The sequence below is a fragment of the Schistocerca americana genome, chromosome 3, assembly GCF_021461395.2.
Source record: "Schistocerca americana isolate TAMUIC-IGC-003095 chromosome 3, iqSchAmer2.1, whole genome shotgun sequence".
In the NCBI taxonomy this organism is placed as follows: domain Eukaryota; kingdom Metazoa; phylum Arthropoda; class Insecta; order Orthoptera; family Acrididae; genus Schistocerca; species Schistocerca americana.
The window spans coordinates 234,767,805-234,778,646 of record NC_060121.1 but is presented as its reverse complement, the minus strand read 5'-3'; the positions used below and the strand labels follow the sequence as shown (position 1 = coordinate 234,778,646).

General features: G+C 43.2%; 1 non-coding gene across 1 annotated transcript; it reads right to left on the bottom strand.

Annotated features, from left to right (window-relative positions):
- Window positions 1-8,183: 8,183 nt before the first annotated feature.
- On the bottom strand, window positions 8,184-8,267 carry Trnaa-cgc. The gene is given in 2 exon segments: window positions 8,184-8,218; window positions 8,228-8,267. It is a non-coding gene; the product is annotated as a tRNA-Ala (tRNA).
- Window positions 8,268-10,842: the final 2,575 nt, after the last annotated feature.

Genomic DNA, 10,842 nt, shown 5'->3' with positions numbered 1-10,842 from the left:
CGTTCAAGCCCCATAATCGCTGGATCGATGGATCGAGTCCCCCCGTCAGTTTTTTTTTTTTTTTTTTTTTAATTTCTGACACAGTAATTTTCTTCACTATTTTTACTACAATTGATATAATGGGAAAAATACGTGTAATCGGATGAATTTTTATTAAATTTACAATTTTATTTGGCAGTCTACAAATTTTTGCTATTACGAATAATATAATATCCACAACTATCGGCTAGTAAACGACCAAACGCATAAAGTGATACTGAAAATGTATGCTTGTCTGTGATTTGAGAAATTCCTTGTACCTGGAAGGAGTCCTACACGACTTGTTACCTCCAAGTTTTGACTGACACAGACTGCTTTCGAAAAATGTACAATTAATCGTCGCTTTCGACATTACGAGTACAAGCTGCAGGATGGTATTTTTCGTAAAAACATGGAAAACATAAAGTTAAACAGCACCAGCTGAATAAATGCTGTTTCCGCATACGCAACGTCTTTTAAGGTTTTCCGTGGAATAACAAACGTCGTTAACATTTTCAAAAACCTCTCTTGGAGACGATAATTTGGAAGCAAACCATGCATAATGCAGCATTTCATTAAATATCGGCGCTGATAATTGGTCTTGCAGTATCGACTGTATTTTAATAGGGTCTTCACAAAGAAGCAATTTCTCGTTCTCTTTTGACTAAATACGAACAATTTTGAAGACACGTACAAGTATACATTTTCAGTATCACTTTACGCGTTTGGTCGTTTACTATTTGTGATAATAAAAATTTGTAGACTGCAAAATAACACTGTAAATTTAATAGAAGTTCTTCCGATTACACGTATTTTTCCCTTTATATCAATTGTAGTATAAATAGTAAAGAAAATTACTGTGTTAGAAATAAAAAAAAAACTGACGAGTGGGACTCGATTCTTTGATCCAGTGATTACGGGGCTTGAAAGTTAACCACTCGGCTGCCGCCGTTTGATGGTAAAAATGGCCAAGCACAGGTATATATTTCACGACCGAAATTATCTTGCTATTTTCTCAATAACGCTTGGGAAGTATGCGCTACTGCTTACACATTTTGTTGTCCTCATGGAGAGCTACGAGTGTACGAAGTTTGCAGTAAATCCGCGTTCCAAATGTCGTGACCTCCCCTTGTTAGCCTCCAAAATGGCGTCTGTAACGGAGGTTCGTTTGCTATAACTGAGTTTCTTTTGGCGGAAAACCAGGGCATCACAGGTAGTCACAGGCGCTTGCAGAATGTCTACTTTGACTCGGCAGCGAACAAAGGCACAAGGTCGCGGAAACCTGTCCGATCTACCCGCGCCGGCCGCCGGACACAGATGTGAGTCTTTCAACGACGAAACGTGCGGACACTCTCATAAGACATGTCCGAGAGAACAGATACCATCTTCATATGGTTAAAGCTAACCGGCAATTGACCTCCGTCCGTGCGGATGCACATGCATTCCCCGAACTCTTACAGAACTCGGTAAGATTGTCTGCAGCGAGTACCGAGTGTAATGGACAGGGGCATTACAAACGTAGTGTGTAGACATTAAGTTGGGTCTCACAGGGAGCGTGCAAGGGATATATCCCTGCAGTCGCACTATCCTCTGTGCACTCGTTGGCTCAGATGGATAGAGCGTCTGCCATGTGACAGGAGATGCCGGGTTCGAGTCCCGGTCGGGACACATATTTTCAACTGTCCCCGTTGATGTATATCAACGCCAGTCAACAGCTTATGGTCTTGATTTAATTATCATTACATTCTAAGAGAGCTGCAAGATCACCAATGGTATCTGTTGTTTCGAGCATGTCCGAAAGAACAGATACCATCTTCATATTGATGCGTTCACAATCAAACACCTCGCTTCTCAACTGGACTTCTCTGTTGGTAGTGCTAACACACTCATCCACCAGTTTGTTTTGGTACTCGAAAGTGTGTGTCCACTGGGTTTCTATCCGCTTAACAAAAGACCATAAGGAGCAAAGAAGAACTATCTGTGCGGAAATTCTTGTGCTTTACAAGGCTGGTCTTGACAATTTCGTATAGAACCTCGTCACAGTCTATGAAACATGGGTTCATTACTTCAAACGAGAAACAAAACGGCAATCCATGGACTAGCACCGCACCATCTCCCTCCGAAGAAAAAGTTCAAAGCAGTACCCTAAGCTGATACGGTCATGGCGACGCTCTTGTGGGACTCTGGAGGGGTTATGCAGTTTGATGTCTACCCTCATGGTGCTACGATCAACGCTGAAGAACATTGTATTACCCTCAGTGCTTCAGCGTGTCTGTCGCAACAAAAATGCAGACGCACTTCTCTGTCTCCATAACACCGCCTACACAAGTTTTCGAACCCGACAGGAGCTCACAAAATTTTCTTGGACTGTTCTTCCGCATCCACCCTATACCCCGGATCTTGCACCTTCCGACTCCCATGTGTTTGGCCTGATGAAGGATGCACTCCACGGGAAGCAGTACGTGGATGACGGGGAGTTTATTGATACTGAAGAATTTGGCTATGGCATCGATTATTAGAGCGGTACAATGCTGACATACTGACCGTCTCAGTGAGAGGGCGTGAGGTCGACGCACTGAACGGAGATTACGTTGAGAAAGAGGGATTTGTAACCTATAGAGTGGGGAATAATATACCATATTGTAAACCCAAATGAAGGCAACCTCCTTTCAGAAAGAAAAAATTGTAGTAGTACTAGCAGCATTATTCATCAGTGAAACATTTTTCAAGGATATTGGACATGTCACGGTGTTACAGTTTGAGAACAACAAAAGTAACTTAATTCGTACACAAGTATTTTCATATTTACATATCTGCTGTGACAAGGATAGTACAGGTATCATCCATTGCCTATTACGTAGTAACTTCAGAAAGTAAGTTACACATACCGTCCCTCACTAAGACCACTGTGCAACATGAGTGGTGCTTTATGAGAAGAGAGAATATATTAATAACCTAAAAACATTCTTAGAAGCATAAACCGAAAACATCAATAATGTTGTATTGTGAATGTACTTTTGCTTGATTTACGTTACATACCAATTTCTTGCGTGTAGTGCCCTGTGTTCGGGTTTTCCCGCGTTATAGTAATTTATAATGTCCAGTTCACCAAGTTACTACAAATGATCACATTACTGGTTTCAGAAAATTATGGCTGTCTTCGGATGAAAAACTAATGCGCATCTAAATATTGCAATAGTTTGCTGAAACAGGAACTGCGAATATTTGTAGTAATTACACAATACTGAAATGACAAATTGTTGTACAGACGTTTACAGGTCGCATGATTGTGTTTGATAATATGTCAACACTAAAAAAACTAATTTCTAATTTTTTCTGTGCGTGCAAGTGGATGCCACCTGGCCCGAAATTCGTTACCGCTTCAGGAGCCGATGACGCAAGTTTCGTCGCCAGTATGGAAAAGCTTGAAATATTTTTCGAGCCTTTTTTCCCGTCTTGTATATATCCCCTATATATCAAAATACAGAGTATCCTTTCTCAGTGCACATAGTTGAGACTGCATAGTAGGACATCTCAGATTCTTCGTCTTGTGTGACTTTACAAGCATCCAGACAAGGTTTTTTATGTCTTAAGTTTTGTCTTTCCCTTTTGTCTTCGTGATTATGTGCAATACATTCGACTCAATCAATAAATGTACATTGGTAATGACAAAAATTTTGCGGAACAGCTTCGGAGGCCAATGCTTTGTCGTTACAGTACATAGTGATAACGTAAATTCCATATTTTTTTAACAAAGTTTCGCAATTTGGTTGGTCTTCCTGACCCTACACTGAAGAAAGCGGCAGGAAATATTTCAGAACAATGTGACAAAAATTCAAAACCTCGTTGAAAGCAAACATATGTGTTAATTTTTCGATGTCCTAAGTTTATCGTTGTTGCAGAAAATTCCTTTTTAAGTGTAAACATGGATGAAGCAATAATGTCAACAAACAGAGCGTTCTAAAACGACCAGTCTACTCATATGAGGGGCAAGTAATGTTTTGTCTGGTGATGTTACGTTATTTGTAATTTTGCTGACTCGTTACGTAAGGTGAGGAGTCGTAGTGAAGCAAGAAACTAGATTAAATAGACAAAAAAGCGGTCATAATTTTTAAACTTTAACCTGTGAGTTAATAATACATCATGACGCCGGTATTAATGACCTGAAACATTCTTCTTTATACGAAATTTAGTCCATGAATAAACGATAACGAGACCTGACAAATTTTCGTTAGTATCCTGTTGTCAACTTCCTCATACAGTAACGGAATAATTGATTCTGTGCAGTTGATGTAATCCAACCTATAAAATTTGGTGAATAATTCCTTAAAGTAACGATTCGTGAAGTACAGATGTCGGTTTGCACACTGTGTGCTACAACACGTAAGAAATTTTAAATGACACGTTTAATTACAGAATACTTGTGTCCTAATCGCTACATAAACACGTGTTTTGAATGCCCATTGCAATCCACACTTACATTATCAGCCGAAATTTCATCCAAAAATCAGAATTACTATAATAGGAAATACTGTCAATTCTGAAAGCAATTCATGTTATTTCATATGTGAATGTATTGCACTCGAATGGGTTGTTTCACGAACAAGTTTCAAGTGAGCACAAGTGATGGTTTTAGAATAATGGCTAAAGGAAACTAGTTACGTAAAAAACCCAAAATACATGAAAACTGCACAAAATTTTTTAACTTATTCAGAATATGGATAAAAAGCGTCGTGAATAATGCACATAAGAGCCCTCCAACGGACCAAGTGTCATTACTGAGTTGCAGGTTTGCAAAAGAGAAAAACGCGCCTGTACCCATACAATCGTCAATAAAACTATTTAAGGAGTAAAAAGAATGAGATAAGCGACTTCTATGCTCAGATGACTCAACACAAATTAGCTATCGATCCGTTCGTGACCTAATCAAGATACAATTTCAACCAAAGAATTTGCATTGCTCACATATAATTACGGAAATCCAGCATGAGCAAGTAACCATCTCACCAAATTCCTAGTAGATGTATCTTCAGTGTGCCCGTCTCAGTATCACAAGACGCCAGCAAGGGAAAGCGTTGTTCACGGCTGCTTCCAGTCAAACACCGCCGTAATGAACTCAAGATTCTGCACCAAGCAGTGTGACTGGCTGTCTAGACTCGACGTTCGCAGTATTAATTAGAGACATAACTTGCAGTTCCGAAGAAGTTATAAGGCAACTCTAGTAGACGGGAACTTTGACTTATACAAGTGCTTAGCTACTTGTGTACCATTACATGACATGAAAGTCTTTCATAGGAGACAGCTTTCAACACGTAACTAGAGTTGCGATCTACTAAAACTACGGTTCGGTAGTTTTGAAACACAACATTAAATGATGTAGTAAATGGTGGGATTATAGGTAGGGGAAGAAACATAAATGAATGAATGGAGACAAAGTGAAAGCTAAAGACATAGTTTGTCTTTTGTTTCTTTGTTTATCGCATACTTAGAACCGCACATCGCTCAGTGGTATATCCTTACAAAATACAAATTGCATTTTATCAATAATAAAAATTAGTTGGTCACGTGACTTCTGCGCTTTAATGAAACCAATACAATTTCTTTTGCGCAAGTGCACTTTATATGCACAAACATGTAAAACTCTATATAATTACTGATGTTATTTTGTACTTAAAGGTACGTTCTTCATCAAGATCGAAGGCAAGAGTTTCCTGTTGTTATTGATAAGTGCAAAAGTTGTTTCCGAATAGCAGATTCGTTGGTTGATTGGTTTGGAGGGAGGGGACCAAACAGTGAGGTCATCCGTCCATCGGATTAGGGAAGGATTAAGAAGCAAGTCGGCCGTCCCATTTCAAAGGAACCATCCCGGCATTTGACTGAAGCGATTTAGGGAAATCACGAAAAACCTAAATCAGAATGGCGGGACGCGGGTTTGAACCGTCGTCCTCCAAAACGCGAGTCCAGTGTGCTAATCACCGCGCCACCTCGCTGGCTTCCGGAAAGCAGAAAACTATTTTTACGACCTCGACAAAGCATTGAAGCAGTATCTGATATGTTTTTGTTTTGCAGTTTTTACCTTTTTGTGCTAGCGCTACATGATAAATCTGCATTGCTATTTTTTACTTTTTACTACAACACCCATCTGTTTCACGTTACAAATCAACAATTTTCTAATAAAACCTGAATTAAACGTTGAAAATCTCAGTATTGCTATAAATATTGTTTATTTTTAGAAACAGACAGGAGGTTAACTATGTAGAACAGAAATGTTCCGGTGGTTACACGGCCGTTTATATACACTATGTGATTAAAAAGAATCCGGAAACCCCCAAAAACATATAATTTTCATACTAGGTGCATTGGCTGCCACCTACTGCCAGGTAGTCCATATAAGTGACTTCAGTAGTCATTACACACCGTGAGAGAGCAGAATGGGGCGTTCTACGGAACTAACGGACTTCGACCGTGGTCAGGTGATTGGGTGTCACTTTTGTCATACGTCTGTACGCGAGATTTCCACTCTCCTAAACATCCTTAGGTCCCCCGTTCCCGATGTGATAGTGTAGTGGAAACGTGAAGGGACACGTACAGCACAAAAGCGTAAAGGCTGAGCCGGCCTCGGTGGCCGAGCGGTTCTAGGCGCTTCAGTCCGGAACCGCGCCACTACTACGGTCGCAGGTTCGAATCCTGCCTCTGGCATGGATGTGTGTGATGTCCTTAGGTTAGTTAGGTTTAAGTAGTTCTAAGTTCTAGGGGACTGATGACCTGAGATGGTAAGTCCTGCAGTGCTCAGACCCATTTTAACCGTACAGGCTGACCCCGTCTGTTGACTGACAGAAACCGCCGACAGTTGTAGAGGGACGTAACGCGTAATAGGCAGACATCTATTCAGACCATCACACAGGCATTCCAAGCTGCGTACCTCTCCATTGCAAGTACTATGACAGTTAGGTGGGAGGTGAGAAAACTTGGATTTCATGGTCGAGCGGCTGCTCATAAGCCACACATCACGCCGGTAATTGCCAAACGACGCCTGTCTTGTTGTAAGGAGCGTACATATTGGATGGTTGAACTGTGGAAAAACGTTGCGTGGTGTGACGAATCACGGTACACAATGAGACGATCCGACGGCAGGGTGTGGATATGGCGTTTGCCCGGTGAACGTCGTATTCCAGTGTGTGTGTGTGTGTGTGTGTGTGTGTGTGTGTGTGTGTGTAGTGCCAACAGTAAAATTCTGAGGCGGTGCTGTTATGGTGTGGTCGTGTTTTCCATGGAGGGGGCTTGCACCTCCTGTTGTTTTGCGTGGCACTATCGCAGCACAGATCTAGAATGATGTTTGAAGCACCTTCTTATTTCCCACTGTTGAAGAGCAATCCAGCGAGGCGATTGCATCTTTCAACACGATCGAGCACCTGTTCATAATGTACGGCCTGTGGTGGAGTCGTTACACGATCATAACATCCCTGTAATGGACTGGCCTGCACTTAGTCCTGATCTGAATCCTATAGAACAGCTTTGGGATTATTTAGGAACGCCGACTTCGTGCCAGGCCTCATCGACCACCACCGATACCTCTTCTAGTGCAGCACTCCGTGAAGAATGGGCTGCCATTCCCCAAGAAACCTTCCAGCACCTGATTCAACGTATGCCTGTGAGAGTGGAAGCTGTTATCAAGGCTAAGGGTGGGCCAACACCATACTGAATTCCAGCATTACCGATGGAGGCCACCACGAACTTGTAAATCATTTTCAGCCAGGTGTCCGGATACTTTTGATCACACAGTGAATATCCTCACTCAGATTCTAGACGGTTCACCGTTTCTGGTTTACGTGGGACAAATAAATGGCTCTGAGCACTATGGGACTTAACTTCCACGGTCATAAGTCCCCCTAGCCCGCAGCTCGTGGTCGTGCGGTAGCGTTCTCGCTTCCTACGCCCGGGTTCCCGGGTTCGATTCCCGGCGGGGTCAGGGATTTTCTCTGCCTCGTGATGGCTGGGTGTTGTGTGATGTCCTTAGGTTAGTTAGGTTTAAGTAGTTCTAAGTTCTAGGGGACTGATGACCATAGATGTTAAGTCCTATAGTGCTCAGAGGCATTTGAGCCATCAGTCCCCTAGAACTTAGAACTACTTAAACCTAACTAACCTAAAGACATCACACACATCCATGCCGGAGGCAGGATTCGAACCTGCGACCGTAGCGGTCGCGCGGTGCGAGACTGTAGCGCCTAGAACCACTCGGCCACCCCGGCCAGCTATGTGGGACACTACTAAGATGCTGATCGAGTATGCAAACAAAGTTATTGAAATGAGGCAAGGCCCAATAGGTATGCAACCCACTTAATGTACATGTAACGCAGTTACGATGTTAAATGACCAAGGCTACTAGGAAAACTACCATAGTCTACAACTACTTTTGATAATCTACGGATCCTACAATAGTTTCACAACTCTACATATAGCTTGATATTCTAACTAGCCCGTGTTGGTACATCAGTGGTCTGAAATAATTAGAGTTTCCTTGTTATTTGTCGAGTGTGATACTGCTGTAGCCTTCTCCACCAGACATCACAGCGCCTAGAGTATCAGCAACCAAACTGAAAGCCTGCAGCCGCGGGTTGCCCCCTTCGCAGACACACCGAAGAACTACACAACTGACAGGCAATCTTGATGAACGGCCACAGCAGGAACAACAACGCCCGCATCTCGTGGTCGGGCGGTAGCGTTCTCGCTTCCCACGCCCGGGTTCCCGGGTTCGATTCCCGGCGGGGTCAGGGATTTTCTCTGCCTCGTGATGGCTGGGTGTTGTGTGCTGTCCTTAGGTTAGTTAGGTTTAAGTAGTTCTAAGTTCTAGGGGACTGATGACCATAGATGTTAAGTCCCATAGTGCTCAGAGCCATTTGAACCATTAGGAACAACAACAACACAACAGCAAAGACACCAGAGGCCACCAGGGGTCACTACCGGCCCACATAAACATAAGGTTGGTTGGTTGGTTTGTGGGATTAAAGGGACCAGACTGCTACGGTCATCGGTCGCATAAACATAAGGAAGAGGTCGCTGCAGATCCCGGAACTATTTTCACAAGTCAAACCACGTGATGGACAAATAGTTCCGAGGTACTCATCCACCGAAGCGCTATAAAGGCCGGCGCTCGACGGCACATCGGCAGTTCATCGACCGCCAGCAGACTTGGATACCTGCCGCCCCGGCAGCCCGGCTTGGATCTTCTCGCTGATCTCTGGATTAGGCTTGGTATATCGGAGGAGTCTCTGGCGGAGACTAGTAGGAAATTATTTCCATTGTTTTCTATATTATTCTTGTATGTAGCTGTGATTCGCAGACGGATCACTGTTTTGTGTTGGTGTTATACTTGGAGAATTTGTTTTGGTTAATTGAACAGTCCAATAAATTGTTTTCGGACTTTGATCGTTAGTTTCTTCTGTTTACGCAGACATATCAGATACACTGATTTTCTACCTGTCTTTCAACGAGCGAAGTTACGTTAATAGAAAGCTTTTCAGCGGTAGCCTTTTCAGAGGCAGTCGTCCGGTACCCCACTGCAGCGCACCGCACAAGTTGAGCGCCGCGCCGGGCGCCGCGCTGTGTTTACGTGGGCGTGCTCAACCGGAAGTACGAGTGCGTGGCGTCCTGTCTGACGTGTTTCCGGAAGTGGTAGTTGGAGTGACGCAGGCGTAGCGCGGCCTACCGCAGTTTAACTCAACCCGGCTGGCCCTGGAGCCGCCGCTGTTGCAACTCTTGCGGCAGTTACGAGCTCCCGCCTCTGCAGGGATGCGGCGTTGCACGCCTCCGTACACACGCACGCCACGCCCGTGACGGCAGTAGCTGTTTTCCACAGCGGAAGGGACTGCAGCTAATGCGCCTACTTCGTTAAAAAGTACCGAGACTTCCTCAGAAACAGAGCGAAATTTCATAGCGTCATTTCAGTTGCAGGAATAAAACGTCCAACGAACTGCGGAAATTGTTGTTGTTGTTGCGGTCTTCAGTCCTGAGACTGGTTTGATGCAGCTCTCCATGCTACTCTATTCTGTGCAAGCTTCTCCATCTCCCAGTACCTACTGCATCCTACATCCTTCTGAATCTGCTTAGTGTGTTCATCTCTTGGTCTCCCTCTACGATTTTTTTTCCCCTCTGCGCTGCCCTTCAATACTAAATTGGTGATCCCTTGATGCCTCAGAGCATTTCCTACCAACCGATCCCTTCTTCTAGTCGAATTGTGCCACAAGCTCCTCTTCTTCCCAATTCTATTCAATACCTCCTCATTAGTTATGTGATCTACCCATCTAATCTTCAGCATTCTTCTGTAGCACCACATTTCGAAAGCTTCTATTCTCTTCTTGTCCAAACTATTTATCGTCCATGTTTCACTTCCATGCATGGCTACACTCCATACAAATACTTTCAGAAACGACTTCCTGACACTTAAATCTATACTTGATGTTAACAAATTTCTCTTCTTCAGAACCGCTTTCCTTGCTATTGCCAGTCTTCATTTTATACCGTCTCTACTTCGACCATCATCAGTTACTTTGCTCCCCAAATAGCAAAACTCATTTACTAATTTAAGTGTCTCATTTCCTAATCTAATTCCCTCAGCATCACCCGACTTAATTCCACTACATTCCATTATCCTCGTTTTGCTTTTGTTGATGTTCATCTTATATCCTCCATTCAAGACACTGTCCATTCCGTTCAACTGCTCTTCCAAGTCCTTTGCTGTCTCTGGCAGAATTAAAGTGTCATCGGCGAACCTCAAAGTTTTTGTTCCTTCTCCATGGATTTTAATACCTACTCCGAGCTTTTCTT